This window comes from Callorhinchus milii, unplaced genomic scaffold, assembly GCF_018977255.1.
Source record: "Callorhinchus milii isolate IMCB2004 unplaced genomic scaffold, IMCB_Cmil_1.0 Scaffold3, whole genome shotgun sequence".
Classification (NCBI taxonomy): Eukaryota; Metazoa; Chordata; class Chondrichthyes; order Chimaeriformes; family Callorhinchidae; genus Callorhinchus; species Callorhinchus milii.
In genome coordinates this window covers 90,997,205-91,011,555 of record NW_024704744.1, presented here as the reverse complement: position 1 = coordinate 91,011,555, position 14,351 = coordinate 90,997,205, and the positions used below count along the sequence as shown (strand labels likewise).

At 41.6% G+C, this 14,351-nt stretch overlaps 1 non-coding gene across 1 annotated transcript; it reads right to left on the bottom strand.

Moving 5' to 3' along the window:
- Positions 1-6,678: 6,678 nt before the first annotated feature.
- On the bottom strand, positions 6,679-6,751 carry trnat-ugu. The gene has a single exon. It is a non-coding gene; the product is annotated as a tRNA-Thr (tRNA).
- Positions 6,752-14,351: the final 7,600 nt, after the last annotated feature.

Below are 14,351 nucleotides of genomic sequence, written 5' to 3'. Positions count from 1 at the left end.
CACAGAAAACATACTTTACAGAGAAACCAGGCAATCTGCTCAATATGAAAGAAATCAAATCTGGAACATTCCTGAAAAATTACCAAATAATTTGGGAGCAAACACCTTTTTGTGGAATACCAGTGGGTTCCTTTCAGCTATTGATCTTGTCGTGTCTGACTGTGATTTGCAACAATGTTTGGTTAGCCTTTTTGTACTTCGCAAACCGTAACAGGAACTTTTAAATTCTGGTTTGGTTGTCCCTCTCCAGAGATGGAATGGTTGAATACAGCACGTAATAGATCATAGGCTGGATGGGCTGAATGGCCTGTCCTACAATAACAACTTGCATTTATATAGTATCCCTCACCCAGGTAGCATCCCAGAGCGCTTGACAGCTACGGAGCACAACGCTGAGCTGGGGGCTGGGGGAGGTCATGGTTGAATAGGAAGGTCTTCAAGCACAACCTGAAAATGGGGAAGAAAGGGGCAACGCGGAGGGATAGAGGAAAAGTGTTCCAGAGTTTCAGGGCATAATGGCTGAACACGCAGCCATCAATGGTGGAACGGAGGGGATGAGGCAGAAGGCCGAAGCCAGTCGAACAGAGGCAGTGGGTTAAGCACGTCAGAGAGGTAGGACCTATTCCCACTTTTTCATAGAGAGATGCATTCAGTTATAATACTAATAACAGCAACAACCACAAATCACATTTGTATAGCGCCTTTCATGTTGGGAGGATGTCTCAATGCCCTGGACAGTCAGGGATTTGAGGAAAAATGCTGGGCAGCATGAAAATAAATAATATCAATAATCCTGCATTTGATATAGCACCTTATCACTTCATTGAGACTTCTCAAAGCTCTTCATAGAAAATACTGTAAAGTAAATTGACTGTGTATTTTGTGGGAGAAACATGGCAGCTAATTGTGCACAGTAGTGTTCCCACAATCAGTCGTCGATTGAGTAACCAAATTATTACTATTTTGCTTATTTAATTTTTTTGAAGAGATTATTACCCCAGAAAAAGCGATCCATCAATCAACTAACAACCAGGTTCTTACTTATTGCTAGGTAAACGCGGGTGTGTGGAGTAAGGAAACTTGTTCAATGTTTCACCCTGTCTGGGAGTGAAACCCAGTCCTTTCGCTTGCGAGACGAGTCTCTAACCAGTAAGCTACAGGAGTCAAACTTAAAGGTTAAAATTTTAAAAATTCCTTCCTTCCCATCCAAGAGATCCTGGCTTCACCCTGTCCTGAGGACATTGAACAACCATGAGTGGAAATAGCTACATTGACCTAAAAGGCAGCAAAGATGCATTGTTGCATGCAACCCTAAAAACTGTCCACATGTTAGCAGTCAAAGAGCTACAGAGAGAATAACAAGCTGTGCCTGATTAATGCTGGTAAATCTCTCCCTGTCCTTATGAACAACAACAACTTGCATTTATACAACGCCGTTCACGTGGGGCAGTGTCTTGACAGTGGCAGAGTCTGACTCCGAGCCAGGTGGAGGGGGAGGTGACCATAAGCACGATCAAAAAGGAAGGTCTCTATGTGGGATTTGAATGTGTGGAGGGAGGGGGCAAGGCAGAGCAATCGAGGGAGAGTGTTCCAGAGTTTTGGGGTGTAGTGGCTGAAGACACGGCCACCAGTGGAGCAGAGGGGACAAGGGACAAACAGGAGGCCGGTGCCGGCTGAGCAGAGGCACCAGGTGGAGGGATAAATAAATTGGTGAGATAGGGAGGTGCAAGGGCAGGAAGGGATGTGAATACGAGTGAGAGAATCTTGAAATCAATCTGTTCTGTAATCGGGAGAAAGTAGAGCCTGGCAAGGACTGGTGTGATGGAACTCAAGTTCCCCACCTCTCAAAGAGGACACTCCACGTCTTTGCTTTCTATTTACTTCCTATCCTTCGAGTTATTCACCCCACCCTTCTCAAACAGCTTTCAGACAATTCTGCCACTGCTCTCTTTATTTTTATAATCAATTTTATTAAGAACTTTGATGCATTTATTTTGTGTGGAATGCAACAATGCTGCTTTATTGTTCACCAATACCTTTGATCCTTCTAGCTTACATATTGAAAGGTAAAACATTATAATATTAGCCAAGATATTTGTAAAATTATTTGAAGGATGTATTAAAAAACAATTTTGAATCGAAAGTTCTTTGTGCATCTCTCAGATTTTAACCTCAGGTCAGAATGTGTTGAGGGGAGGGGAAAGGGTCACAACTGACATGATAAAATGGAAGTGGCTAAGATTCCTACTCATTTACCTTAATCCTTCTTGGGGGACAGGAAAGTGGGGTCTCCTTGGAGCTGAACTGGCCCCAAGGTGACTTAGCTGGCAACAGAATGTGGGAATCGAGCCAGCCCTCTGTGACGGTCTCTAGTCCGGTTCCTGAGCCAGGAGGGTCTGCAGTATTCCAGAGCACTGCTGATGACAGCACAGCCCAGCCCATCAGCAGGACCTAGAAGGGCAGACCAGTCATTTAGGGAGTCGTCTCACTCAGCTCCTGTTAATCCTACAACTCAAAGCACTAACGGGTAGGGTGATCCTAGCTGGACAAGCAGCGGGAAAGCTTGTCAGACAGCAATATCAATGGCAAGCTATGCAGTTTTAGTTGGTTTGACCACAGCGGTTACTCCAACCCACACTCTGGGGTCCCCAAATCTTGCCTCTTGCCAACCTGTGCCTAATATTTTCCGGAATTAGGTAAGCAAGATGCGTCCTCCAGGGAGAGAGAGTGCATTCCATTCCAACAATCTATCTGGGATTTCCATGTATAGGTGGGATTGTGGAGTTCTGTAGCTCAGTGGTTAGAGCACTCATCTCGCGAGCGAGAGATCTGGGATCGATTCTCGGCAGGGCAAAATGCTGGGCAAGTTTCTTTATTCCACAAACCTCTGTTTACCTAGCAATAACAACTGGGTTCCTACTTACTGCTAGGTAAATAGAAGTGTGTAGTATAAGAAAACTTGCCCAACATTTTGCCCTGCCCGAGAATTGAAGGCAGGTCCTCTCGGTGGCGAGGTGAGTGCTCTAATCATGAAGCTGTAGGAGTCCAAAAATATCTCATGAGAACACAGTCAAATCCTGAAACAAGATTTGCAAAGAAGCACAAGTGCTAAGGAGGTATGTTCTGGCTCCTCATTAAAACAACTAATTGATCATTAAGGTTGTTCCAATGCCAAATTGGCAACCAACCACCGTGAATGCCGCTGTGAGTGACTAATCAGAAATGAGCTGTGGTCCGAGGTGGATGTTGTTGAAAACCTAATTGGAAAAAAGCTGCTATTGGATCCAGCACACTAAGATTAGGACTGATAATGACAAAGAGAATTCGAGCAGCTGCTGATGATTTCTAATACAGAACGAGCAGCTCCAAAGCTATTAAAAGGCACAACAACAACAACAAATTACAATTACACAGTGCCTTTCAGGTCAGGAGGATATCCCAAGGCACTTGGACAGTCAGGGATTTTGACCTGATCTGGGGGTTGGGATCAGGGAGCGTGGAGGGCAGAGAGGGTAGGGGTGGGAGGGTGGACGAAAGCACAGTTGAGGAGGAGGTTCTTGAGACATGCCTTGAAGGAGGCAAGGGAGGGAGCGAGGTGAAGGGCCTGTCTGATGGTGTTCCAGAGGGTAATAGCAGAGAAGCTGATGGTGACCAATGATGGTGGGGCAGGGGATGTGGAGCAGGACGGAACCTGCTGAGCAGAAGGAGAAGACAGGTCAATATTGCTGAGGTACTGAGGGAGAACTAGATATGTGAAGGAATTAGCTGTGTGACAGAAGCACTTCTCAACATTTGTAAAGTACAGGATATTTTGCACATAAGAAAAGTGATTGCCTAATGAGGAACCATGAGCTTTTAGAAGTAAAGCAAAACAGTTAGAAAATTAGCTTTTAAAGCTTGTTCGAACCAAAGGAAATGCCTTGAGATCCTTGAGAGTCTTCTATTATTGTCTGTGGTTGTATGTGTGGTTTGCTACATCAAGCTTGAATTGTCCTCAGCAATATGGCTAGCACCAAGTATTTCAATTAATTATATGCTGCTGTTAATTCTACTGGGGGCTTTGAGACAAAGAAATGTTATCTAGGTACAGGAGTAGGCCAATTAGCCCCTCGAGCCTGTTCTGCCATTCTATAAGTGGAGTCCTGTAGTTCAGTGGTTAGAGCACTCGCTTTGCAAGTGAGAGACCTGAGTTCAATTCCAGGTAGAGCGAAACCTTGGGAAAGTTTCCTTACTCCACACACCTAATAATAATTCCTCCAAAGCAAAACAATAATAAATTGGTCATTTTCAATCTACGACTGTTTGTGGGACATTGCTGTGCGCAATTGGCTGCCGCGTTCGCCCACAAGTATACAGTCAATTCACTTTACAGTGTGTTCTGTGAAGAGCTTTGGGATATCTAGAAGATGTGAAAAGCGCTATATCAAATGCAAGGATTATTATTATAAGATCATGGCTGATCTGTACCTCAATTCCAATTACTGCGCCCTTGTCCCCATATCCCTTGATTCCCTGACCTAACAAATATCTTATCCACCTCAGTCTTGAAAACGTGAATGGATTCAGCATCCACAGTCTTTTGGGGGAGAGAGTTCCAGATTTCCACTTCCCTTTGGGTGAAAAACTGCCTCCTGATTTCACTCCTAAATGGCCTGGCTCTAATTTTAAGATGATGACTCCTTGTTCTGGATTCCCCACCAGAGAAAACAGTTTCTCTGCGTGTACCCTATCGAATCCCTTTATTATTTTTAAAAAAACTCAATTAGATCATACTTCAATCTTCTAAACTCAAGGGATATAGTTACATATAGTTAATCTGTGAGATTTCCAGTTTTAGAAAAAACGACACCAGTAACAGGAACAAAGTTCACAGGTAGGTAGGGATGCCAGTGGTGACTTGACAACCCAGAAGTGGTAGCCTTTTTATCATGGACCCGTTATATAATAAAATACAAAATGACATTTGTATAGTGCCTTTCATAACATGGTACTGAGACACACTGTTGCCAGTATGATGGTACACGACTCTGGCCAAGGTAGAATGCAACAAAGCACCTGTTAATAATAATCTTTGCATTAGATATAGCTCCTATCAAATCAATTCAAAATTACTTTACAGATATTGCTACCAAGTGTATTTGTAGAGGCAGCAACCAATTTTCGCACACTTCTAATAATAATAATTATCCTTACATTTGATATAGCACCTTATCATATTGTTGTATTGTCCCAAAGCGCTTCACAGAATATACTGTAAATTGTAGTGACTGTGTGTTTTGTGATTGGCTGCTGCACTGGCCTACAAATAAAGAGCCATGAAGTGAATGATTAGGTTATGGAGACTTATCAGCGGGACCCCAGTGGGCATTTCCTTTTCTTTATTTTTATTATAAAGATTCGACATACAAAGAGCAGCTAAGATGGATAGTAAAATGAACATTAAAGCCATGTAGGATAACAATAATAACAATAATAACAATATGACCTTGTTATCAAGAAAGACAGATAACTTTTATTATTAAATATTTACAGCTTATAATAATAATCCTTGCATTTGATAGCGCCTTATCACGTGTTCAAGTCATCTCAAAGCGCTTCACAGCATGTACTATGAAGTCAAAATTGAGCATATATTTTGTGGGCAAAACGTGGGAGCTAAATGCGCATAGCAGTATCCTACAAACAGTCATGACAATTTTGTTTAAGGGATTATTACCCCCAGAAAAGCGATCCACCAATCGACTAACAACTGGGTTCCTATTTACTGCTAGGTAAACAGAGGCGTGTGGAGTAAGGAAACTTGCCCAACATTTCTCCCTGCCCAGGAACCAAACCCAGGTCCTCTCGCTTGCGAGGCGAGTGCTCTAACCATTGAACTACAGGACTGACTGTATGGCATCCCTGAGGAAAACCCTGTGATTCTGGAAGATGATGAACTTCATAATTCCTTTAGCTATTGCCTATCGATATATAAGTAAGTAATATAAGTAACTTCTTTTTAAGTAAGTTTCATAGTGCAATATCGATGAATAAGCCATGAACTATGGTTTAATCTCATATGAATGTTTTTCTATTTACCTACACAAATGTATAGTTAGCTGCATAATTCTAGCTTTTGCTATAATTTGTCTATTGAGCTTTAATGATTTGCTGCCACTTTCATAACCATTATGTTGATAATGCATGGCACTCTACTGCTTCCCCTGTTTGCACCCTTTGATAATATGCCTGAATGATCCTTTCCACAGTTATAATAATAATAATCCTTGCATTAAATATAATGCTTCATCTTGTCTTCAAGACGTCTCAAAGCACTTTAAGGATTATACTGTAAAGTGAGTTGATTGTATATTTTGTGGGTGAAACACAGCAGCCAAATGCGCACAGCAGTGTCCTACAAACAGTCATGGATTAAGTGACAAATTAATATTATAATAATAATAATAATCCTTGCATTTGATATAGCGCTTTTCACGTCGGGAGGACGTCCCAAAGCGCTTCACAGAACACACTGTAAAGTGAATTGACTGTATATCTGTGGGCGAACGCGGCAGCCAATTGCGCACAGCAATGTCCCACAAACAGTCGTAGATTGAAAATGACCAATTTATTATTGTTTTTGGTTTTTGGAGGGATTATTATTAGGCTCTGTGTGGAGTAAGGAAACTTGCCCAAGGTTTCGCCCTCTGCCGGGAATTGAACCCAGGTCTCTCACTTACAAAGCGAGTGCTCTAACCACTGAGCTACAGGACTCATTATCCCTGGTAAAGCGATCTGCCAATCAACTAACAAGCAGTTAGTCCTACTTACTGATGGTTAACAGAGGGTGTGGAGTAAGGAAACTTGCTCAACGTTTCCACTTGTTACCATTTCTGCTGATGCTCCTTTAAACCTTTTAAAAAAAACAAAAGTTTTATATAACACTACCTCCAAACATGTGTATTTTCAATTTCAAGGGATATGATATTGTGTCTGTCTGGTTCAGTTGTTAGCACTCTTACCTCTGGGTCAGAAAGTTGTAGATTAAACACCCATATCAGGGACTTTGAGCTCATGGATTAGGCTGATACTTCAGTGCAATGTTGGAGGAGCACTGTATCAATAATAATAATAATCCTTGCATTTGATATAGAGCCTTATCACGTCTTCAAGAGGCCTCAAAGTGCTTCACAGAATATATTGTAAAGTGAATTGAATGTATATTTTGTGGACGAAACAGCACAGCAGTGTTCCACAAACATTCACTTTACAATATATTCTGTGAAGTGCTTTGAGACGTCTTGAAGACATGATAAGGTGCTATATCAAATGCAACGATTATTATTGCTTTTATATCACCTGCATGTCTCTGGCTCTGATCTATCAGTCCCCATGCCTGGTGAAGCAGGTTATGCATATTTTTGGTGTTCTTCTCAACCCTGAGCTGAGTTTCAAACCTCATGTGGTCAGTCACTGTGAATTATTTTCTATCTCTGCACCGTGGACTCCTTACAATAACCACTTAAATTTACACAAGTGCCACTCACGCAGGGTAGCGTCCCAGAGTGCTTGACAGTGGCAGAGCAGGGCGCCAAACCGGTAGAAGGTGACCATAAGCATGGTCAAAGAGCAAGGTCTTCAGGTGCGATCTGAAGGTGGGGAAGGATGGGGCAAGGCAGAGGGATAGAGGAAGACTGTTCCAGAGTTTTGGGGTGTAGTGGCTGAAAGTGCAGCCATCAATGGTGATACTGAGGGCATGAGAGACGAGCTGGAATCCTTATCTCACCTTCGCTGCTGCTGAAATTTTTCTTCATGCCTTTGGGACTTCAAAAATAACTTTTCTCCGATACTCTCCTTGCCGTAGCCCTACATCAGAAGCTTCAATAGAAGAATTCTCTTCCGCAAAAGGTGATGTAGATCTATTAACAATAACAACAGCAACAAATTACATTTGTACAGTGCCTTTCACATTGGGAGGACTATTTGGGATTTGGACCTGAGCAGGGGGTTGGATCAAATGATAAATCCAGCAATTGTCCCATTGGCTCACTTGGTAGCTGTGGGTTAAAGCCTGATGGTCAGGACTTGACCCTATAATTGACACTCAAATTCATTCCTGGGAGAGTATTGCCAGAGCACAGTATTTATTATCAGAGATGCCGTCCTTTGGATGATGTGTTAAACTGATGTTCAATCTGCCTGTCAACTGGTGCATATTAAAGATCCCATGTCTATTAGAAAAATAAAGGAGTTTCACCTGGTATCCAATGTATCAAGAGCTTTGAACTGTTCAATGTTGTTGTTATTGCTGTGGTATTCAAAATCTGATGTTTTGTTTCAATACTAGGCGTATAAAAATTCTACTTTTCAGCATTCTCAGTCAGTCTTCTTCTTGACGAACGCAAACTTCATCCAAAATATTTAAGCAAATAGATTCACAACATGAAACATTTTATTAACTCTCTCACATAGCCAGAAGCCAATCCTGAATTCTGCTGTAGTAATGCCTGATGATAAATATCTGATGAATCAGTTTTGCATTGTACACACAGAGGGAAAGTGAACTTTTTAAACCAATCTGTTTGAAACCTAATGCAGTGTTAATTTAAATGGAATTGGTCAGACTCACTCTCTGCCTCAGGCATGTACAGATTAAGACAATTCAGATTGATCTCTGTAACTTTATAAATAAGACTATTCTCCATAGAGCCTTGATCTTCTGACTTAAGGATTATAACAATGAATCCTGCCTTGTGAAGTAAATAATTAGGTTGCAGTCTTTGATCTGTACAGTGGGATAGATTGGACACAGTTTAGCTAAATCACTGCAGGGTGAAACTAATGATCATAGTTTTGTAACATTGAACACAATTCACCATTGAAAACATTTAAATGCGTGTCATTTAAAAATGGAAAATATAAACATTCACTTATTGAAAATATAATAAGAAGAATCATCGCATTTGATACAGGGCCTTATTACGTCTTCGAGACTTTTCAAAGCGCTTCACAGAATATATTGTAAAGTGAATTGATTGGATATTTTGTGGGTGAAACGCGGCAGCCAAATGCGCACAGCAATGTCCCACAAACAGTCGTGGATTTAGTGACCCAATTTTTTTTAAATATGAAGGGATATTTATTCATATATAATCCAAAATGTAGCCTTGTCCAGAAATCTGTGCTCTCTATTCCCTCACATTTGTCAGGCTGCAGCAATTTCCCTGCAAACAATAAAATGATGCTCAAATGTGTCAGCAGATCAGTAAATATACAGCCAATACACTTTACAGTATATTCTGTGAAGCACTTTGAGACATCTCAAAGACGTGATAAGGGGCTATATCAAATTTAAGGATTATTATAATTAAAAAAGGAGTTTCATGATGATCATTTCACTTAGATACCAAAGACCATTTTGAGGTAATTTTAAAGGCATGTAGACCTACTTTTTTTTTACAGAGTTCTGCAAAATAGCCAAAGAACAACCATTGCCCCAATTTCTCTGGATGACTTGAGGTATTATCAAGTGAAGCTCAGTAATTGCCACATGACGTTATCAAATCCAGGTATCATCCGATCTAGAAAGACACTTTCAATAAGATTCATGCAGTCTTACAGGTCAAGTCTATTAATGTCAAGAAGACCTGCTGGGATTGCTTTGAGTAGAACAAAAGTATAGGGCAGGGAACCCTGCTACATTCACAAAATTAATGTCATCTACAGCAGAAGATATAATAGATCTTTACCCAAAACTATAGTTGATATGGTTGGAATAGATTCTATTGACTTCCCTTACTGGATTACTGATTTTGATTATTAGATTTCTTATGTTTATTGGAAATATTTTTAATTTAAAATATTCTTTATACAAAATGAATAGTTTAATGGGGAATCAGCTTCATGAAAATATGTTTGGCAAACATTTTTTGTCTGTTTATAAACAGTAAAAGTAATTGACCTAAATCTCAGTGAAGTGTTTAGTCAAATCAACATTACTACAAAAATGATAATAATAATAATAATCCTTGCATTTGATATAGCGTTTTTCACGTCGGGAGGACGTCCCAAAGCGCTTCACAGAACATACTGTAAAGTGAATTGACAGTATATTTGTGGGTGAACGCGGCAGCCAATTGCGCACAGCAATGTCCCACAAACAGTCGTAGATTGAAAATGACCAATTTTATTATTGTTTTTGGTTTTGGAGGGATTATTATTAGGCTCTGTGTGGAGTAAGGAAACTTGCCCAAGGTTTCGCCCTCTGCCTGGAATTGAACTCAGGTCTCTCGCTTGCAAAGCGAGTGCTCTAACCACTGAGCTACAGGACTCCAAGGATAATATCCTTGCATTTGATATAGTACCGCCTTATCACGTCATCAAGAAGTCTCAAAGCACTTCATAACATATAGAAGTAGGAGTAGGCCATTCGGCCATTCGAGCCTGCCCCGCCATTCAATCATGGCTGATCTTCTAATCTAACTCCAGCTAATAACCTGACCCTGCCTTATCCCCATATCCCTTAATCCCTTTTGCAATAAGAAATCTATCTATCTCAGTCTTGAATATGTTCAAGGACTGAGCGTCAACAGCCCTTTGGGGTAGTGAGTTTCATACATTCACCACCATTTGAGTGAAGACGTTCGTCCTCAACTCAGTGCGAAAGGGCTGCCTCTGATTTTAAGGTTGTGACCCCTGGTTTTAGTTTCTCCAACCAGGAAAAACAATCTCCCACTATCTACTCTATCATGCGCTTTGATGATCTTATTCTTCTATATTTTAGAGAATATAGGCCCAAATTGGTCAGCGTATCCTCGTAACTCATCCCCTTCATCCCTGGCACTAACCTAGTAAATCTTCGCTGCACCCCCTCCAAGGCAAGTACATCCTTCCTTAAATGAGGAGACCAAAACTGGACACAGTATTCCAGGTGTGGTCTCACCAGGGCCCTGTACAGTTGCCTGTACAGACTTCCCTCCTCTTATACTCTAATCCTTTCATAATGAATGCTAACATACCGTTCGCCTTCCTAATTGCTGCTGCACCTGCAGACTAACTTTCTGTGATTGGTGTACAAGGACACCCAAGTCCCTCTGGACACAAATACATTCCAATCTCTCCCCTTCTAAAAAATAACCCGCTCTACTGTTTTTTGTCCCTAGGTGGATGACTTCGCACTTCCCTACGTTATACTTCATCTGCCACCTACCTGCCCAATCACCTAACCTATCTATGTCTCGCTGCATTTTTTTAATGTCGTCCTCTGTGTTGGCACTTCCTCCTAGTTTTGTGTCATCCAAGAATTTAGATATATTAACTTCGATGTCCTCATCTAGATCGTTGATGTAGATGGTAAATAGCTGAGGCCCAAGGACTGATCCTTGTGGCACTCCACTAGTCACATCCCACCAATCTGAAAAGGACCCGTTTATCCCTACTCTTTGTTTCCTACCCGTTAACCATTCCCCAATCCCCGTTAATATGCTCCCCCAATTCCATGGGCCCTTATCTTTTGGACTAACCTTTTATGCGGCACCTTATCGAATGCCTTCTGGAAGTCCAAATAGACCACATCCACTGATTCACCCTTATCTAGTTTACTGGAAATGACCTCAAAAACTCTATGAGATTTGTCAAACATGACTTCCTTTTTGTAAAGCCATGTTGATTTGGCCTAATTATATTGTGCTCCCCTGAATACCGCACTACCACATCCTTAATCAATGATTCTAAATTTTTTCCTATCACTGATGTGAGACTAACTGGCCTATAGTTCCCCATCTTTTCCTTTCCACCTTTTTTAAATAGTGGTGTGACATTTGCGATCTTCCAATCCATGGGGACTGTTCCAGAATCCAAGGAATTTTGGAAGATCAGACATGAGGCCTCCACCATCTCATAAGCTCCTCTTTTAAAACCCTGGGATGCAAACCATCCAGACCAGGGGATTTGTCACATTTTAGTGCTAACAGTTTCGCGAGCACCAATTCTCTACTAATGAAAATTTCCCTAAGTTGCTCTCTGTCCTTAACCCTTTGGTGCATCTCTATTGTTGGCAGACTTGTGTCTTCTCGGGTGAAGACAGATGCAAAGTACCCATTTAGGGACTCTGCCATGTCCTTGTCCCCTATTACAACTTCTCCCGTCTCTGACTGTAGTGGACCTACATTTACCCTCACTAGCCTATTCCTCTTAATATATTTGTAAAAACTTTTAGAATCTGACTTAATGTTCCTAGCGAGCTTACCCTCATATTCTTTTTGCTCGCTCTTAATGAATTTTGTAGTTTTATTTTGCTGGTTTCTAAAACTCTCCCAATCTTCAGATTTTGCCGCTTTTCTTGGCAGTTTTATAAGCCTTTTCTTTTAATTTGATGCTTTCCCTAACGGCTCTAGTTAGCCACGGATGAATTGCTTTCCCTGTGGTACTCTTATTCCGCAAGGGAATATGCGACCGCTAAGAATTTTGCACTACATCCTTAAATATTTGCCACTGTTGGTCTGCATTTTTACCTCTTAATCTTATTCTTCAGTCTATTTTACCTAAATCTTTCCTCATACCTACAAAATTAGCCCTATTTAAATTTAGAATACTTGCCTCAGATTTAACTGTATCCCTCTCTAACGTAATGCAGAATTCAATCATATTGTTATCACTCTGCCCTACAGGATTCTTAATACCTACACTGCCGACTAGCCCTGTTCCGTTACGCAAAACAAGGTCTAGGATGGCCTGTCCCCTAGTTGGTTCCTCGGCATGCTGCTCTAGAAAATTATCTCTTATACACTCACATGCACTTCACTTAAAAGACCACAGCAGCCAGTAATAATAATAATAATCCTTTCATTTGATATAGCGCTTTTCACGTCTTCTAGACGTCTCAAAGCGCTTCACAGAATATACTGTAAAGTGAATTGGCTATATATTTGTGGGCGAAACGCGACAGCTAATTGCGCACAGCAGTGTCCCATAAACAGTTATGGACTGAGTGACCAAATTGTTATTGGATTTTTTTCTTGAGGGATTATTATCAGGTGTGTAGAATAAGGAAACTTGCCCAAGGTTTTACCCCTGCCAGGAATCAAACCCAGGTCTCGCTTGCAAAGCTAGTGCTCTAAGCACTGAGCTACAATATGCACATCCAACAAACAGCCATGGAGTGAGTGGCCAATTTTATTTGGGGGATTGTTGGCCAGGACACCGGGAGAGAGAAACTCCCTTCTCTTTTCGAATAGTGCCAATAGATCTTTAAAGTTCACCTAAGTAAGCAGACAGGACCTCGTTCTAACATCCCATCCGAAGGACAGCACTTCCGACATTGCTACCCACAAGCCAGCACTGCATTGAAGTGTCAGCTTGGTCTCTAAGTCCCGATGTGGAGTTTGAACCTAGAACCTTTTGACTCAGAGGCAAGAGTGCGACTCAAACACCCTCCTCGCCGGTCTCCCCTCCTCCACTATTCACAACATTCAACCAATTGCAAACTCCACCGGCCACATTCTCACCCGCACTAAACTCTGTACATCCATTATTCCAGTCCTTGTCAATCTCCATTGGCTCCCTGTCATAGAGCGGATCAATTTCAAGATCCTCACTCTTGTATTTAAATCCTATCATACCCTGGCACCCCCACACCCCACTCCCCAACTTCCTCTCTCCCTACACCACTGCCTACTGCCTCCGCTCAACTGGCTCCAGCCTCCTCCCCCGGACCCTCCACCCCACCAGCCGTGCTTTCAGCCACTATGCCCAGAAGTTGTGGAACTCTCTCCCTCAATCCCTTTGCCTCTCCCCATTTTCAGGTTCCCACTTGAAGACCTTCCTCTTCGACCATGCCTACGGTCATCTTTCCCCTCCCCTTGGCTCAGCATTGTGCTCCCCCACTCCGCCACATCATGCGTCAGGCTGGCACAGTGATAGCAATTAGCTTTGAGATGCCGTCAGGTGTGAAGGGCCAAATGCAAGTTTTTGTTGTTGCTACCACTGTGCCAGCTGACACATGATCCATAGTTGCAGTTTGTCCTCCCTATTTTCATTAAGACAGTGATCCAGTTTTCTTTATAAATGGTGAATTCAAATCTATTTGTTTATATCTCTCTGGCAGGGGCTGTTAAAAAGGCAGAGGCTACTTTAACATGTATCCAATCATGTCAGCTGCCTCTCTCTAGACATGGATTGTCAAAGTTTTTGAAATCTTTTAAGCAGGGATGAATTATTAAATTTACGGGTCCCTCTTGGCCCAGAAATAGAACATTATTACCAGTGAGCCAAGAAGCTAGGATAAGATAAAAGGCAAAATACTGCAGATGCTGGAAATCTGAAATAAAAACAGAAGTCACTGGGAACACTCAGCAGGTTCAGGCAGCCTCCAT